At 33.8% G+C, this 3,344-nt stretch overlaps 1 protein-coding gene across 1 annotated transcript in view; it reads right to left on the bottom strand.

Moving 5' to 3' along the window:
* Positions 1 to 2,382: 2,382 nt before the first annotated feature.
* ndp (norrin cystine knot growth factor NDP) overlaps positions 2,383 to 3,344 on the bottom strand; it is a 13,981-nt gene continuing 13,019 nt past the window's right edge. The window contains exon 3 of the mRNA XM_058391119.1: positions 2,383 to 3,344. This exon is cut by the window's right edge and continues 571 nt beyond it. The gene's annotated coding sequence lies outside the window, so the exon portion shown is untranslated.

The following is a 3,344-nucleotide window of genomic DNA, read 5'->3' as shown; positions in this document are numbered from 1 at the left end:
CACAGCCCCGCCCACACGGCACACGCCCCGCCCACAATCCGCCTTCCTACGAAGCGCCTACAATTAATATTTAATCTTGCAGTTAATAAATACACTACAGCTCCAGCGTGGATGTTGATACTAAAAGCGTTTTTAAATATGAAGAGAATATATTTTCACTTTGCATATCTAAAATTTCTGAGGCAACTACGTTACTAGCCTACACTTTACTGTTTCAAGAGTTATTTATTTATTTATTTTTACATATATGTGTGCATCCTATTATTTTCAGCTGATTTGCAAAGAAGAAAAATGAAAAAATCTAGGACTATTATACCTCATCTTCTAAATATAAAGTGTTCTCGATTCACACTGATTTACCTACACGGATGTAGAAAACAGATTTCTTCCAATACTATTTTGTCATTCAAATTTCTACAGTAATATTCTGGCATAGTTCATTCTATTTAATAAGAAGAATACTTTTGTACATATTTGAATCTGGCAAAACACATTAGATCCAAGTTGACATGATTTGCCTTTTGTTTTGGTTTGGTTTTTTAAGGTTTGGATTAAAAAGCTCTTCATATCAAACCTAATCAAAGTGATCAAGTAAAAAAAAAAAGAAGTTATGAAATATATGAATTGGATAATAAATGAGATTTCCAGCACTGTAACAAAAGGAAAAAACAAAACAAAACAAAACAATGAGCAAACAAACAAAAACACACAAAACATGAACAACCTCCCAACAAACAAATGGCTATGCTTTACGGCCCCAGATCCCCCAGACCCTACTTTAGGCACCTCTGTCCTAAAGGGATCATACTTGGACTCTTTTTTGAAATGAAAAAAAAAAAAAATTTTCTGGCCACACACCACAGCAACAAATCAAAGAATCTTCTGGGGCAATAAACAGAACCTTGTGTTTATGTCTAAGCAATTGAGGATTAATGGCTTTGCTGAAATGTTATCTGGCGGTTTTGAGGAATTTAACTCACCACATTCTTATAAAGAGTTCAAAATCATCGGCGGTGCATCTTCATTTTAAATAACTACAAATATTACTTTCAAAAAGCATAATTTCTAAATTGCATCTCATCAGTAATCAATAATAATTATCTTTTGTCAAACTATTCACTGTTAAAGTATAGAATATCTGTTTATAAAGAATACAAAACTATATAGTTTTGTATTCTTTATAAACAGATATTCTATACTTTAACAGTATATATATATATAGTCAATATATATATATAGTATATAGTTTCTTTTGACTGTAATGTAAGCTCTATGTTGTTCTAAATGTAAGCTCTATGTTCTAAATAATCTCACTCTTTATTTGAAAGTGGAAGCACTTGCCCTCTTGTGGTTGGATTTGCTTTATGTGTTCTGCAGGCTGTGACTATAAGGATTTCTATCTGCAAATCAACCGTCTGCTAAAGTCTGTGTTAAATATAAAAATAAATCTTCCCTTTCTACATATCTAAATTCTATATACTATATTTTTATCTTGTCATATAACCTGCTGATGACACTCCATTATTATTATTATTATTTTTTTTTTTTTAGAAATAAATCAAGTAGGCTAGTGCAGTTTCCAGTAGAAGATCAACAAGGAAATGTGGACAGGTATGGATTTGAAATATTGGTACTGTGTGCAGCATAAAAATGTATACACTAGGCCTATAGCTTCTATAATGAACACACTGCAGATAATCCAAATCCAGAGATGATCTCATTTAGGTGAGTAAGCTAGTAAAACTCCACGCTAGCACATCTCCATATCCTGGAGGACGTCCCATAGAGAGAAGGCCCTCACCCAGATACAGAGTTAAGAATAGCAGTATGCAGTTTGTCTTCCTGTGGGCCGCCCTTGGCTGGGCCATAGCCACATACCTTCACTGAGGTGTCTGTTTCAGCCTCACTATACTTATTCAGCATGGAATGTAACAACCAATACCTAAAGGCATCTAATATGCTCCAAATAGCCCAAAATAAAGTGACTCAGTTCCTATTCCGGAGATTCAGGTGATGGAAAGTCATTCTTGTTGTGCATTTTTCAGTACATCCAGTAGAGTGGGCTCTTGCAGCAATCATTTGTATCCGTATCAGTCACAAGTAGTGTGTTTTAATTGTTGTACCTGTTTGCCAGTTAACATAACTTTTCTAGTATTAAATAAAATCATATTTTTGACATGTTATATATTATTTATAAACACTTTATAAGTATAATTATTCCGTGTAGTATATAGCAGGTTGATGATCACATCCATGAGCGCAATAATCCTAATTTAAACACAGGATGTTTCTTGATCTCTGTAAATAAAGACAAATGCAGTTTATAATTATCTTGAAGTCAAAATATGTGAAGAGTTTTGCCTAATATTGAGGATCTAAAGGATATTCCAAGATTTGGTGGATTGAATGACTACAATGGCTTTATTCATGTCTGTTTTGTTGCACATAGTTTATCTGTGTGCAATATTTTTGCAATTTACATATTTTCAGACTTAGCAAAACTTTGGTGATTACAGTTTTTGCACCACAGAATGAGAGGCAGCTGTGTTGGACATAGATATGGACTAGTTAGTTCTGAAGATGACTTGTTGAGACCTTATTCTATTCGTCACAGAAATAACTTCTCTTTCACTTTTCACTTTGTTTGACAGAAAATGAATAGAATTATACACATGATATCATTCAGCTAGAATCATCATTTATAAGGGAATACCTCATTCATTATATAGTCAACAGGAGAAGCCTTTCAGAGCAACAATGAAATTAAACATAAGCATCATCTGAACACTGTGTTATGCGTTATTGTGGCTTGACTCAAAGTCAAATGTCATGTTTTATGTATAAGGTTCTACCTACCATTCTGGTCCTTCACCCAGATAATAATATAAGGTCACGATATGTCTAACAATGCAGTGTGTACAAACAAAAGGAAGTCATTTATTAGATTCACATGTGGAGCTGTCAGGGTTTTTTTTCTTTTCTCATAATTACAAACTCTGTGCAACTTCACAAAGGGTACAATTACAGCAAAGTACGACAGAGACTTTTATAGAAGGCTGCTCTGTCTTATTGTAAACTAATGAACTTCTGATGCTAACTGAAACAAATGCAGCATTCTTTTGTGATTTTTTTTTTACACAGGATCCCCATGGGCATTTCTGTCATTATGAACTTTAATATTCCTTTGACAACTCATTCCTGTTTAACGTAATGATATTAACTGTACATGCTATATTTTTACCAGACTTACAGTAAATGGCCACGTATAGTCAGAGCACTGACAATGTCCAACAGCTGCAACAGAGACATTACCCTGGCATCTCTGCAACCTGTGAACAATTCCC

Source organism: Hemibagrus wyckioides, linkage group LG06 (genome assembly GCF_019097595.1).
Source record: "Hemibagrus wyckioides isolate EC202008001 linkage group LG06, SWU_Hwy_1.0, whole genome shotgun sequence".
Classification (NCBI taxonomy): Eukaryota; Metazoa; Chordata; class Actinopteri; order Siluriformes; family Bagridae; genus Hemibagrus; species Hemibagrus wyckioides.
This window is presented reverse-complemented; position numbering and strand designations above follow the sequence as displayed.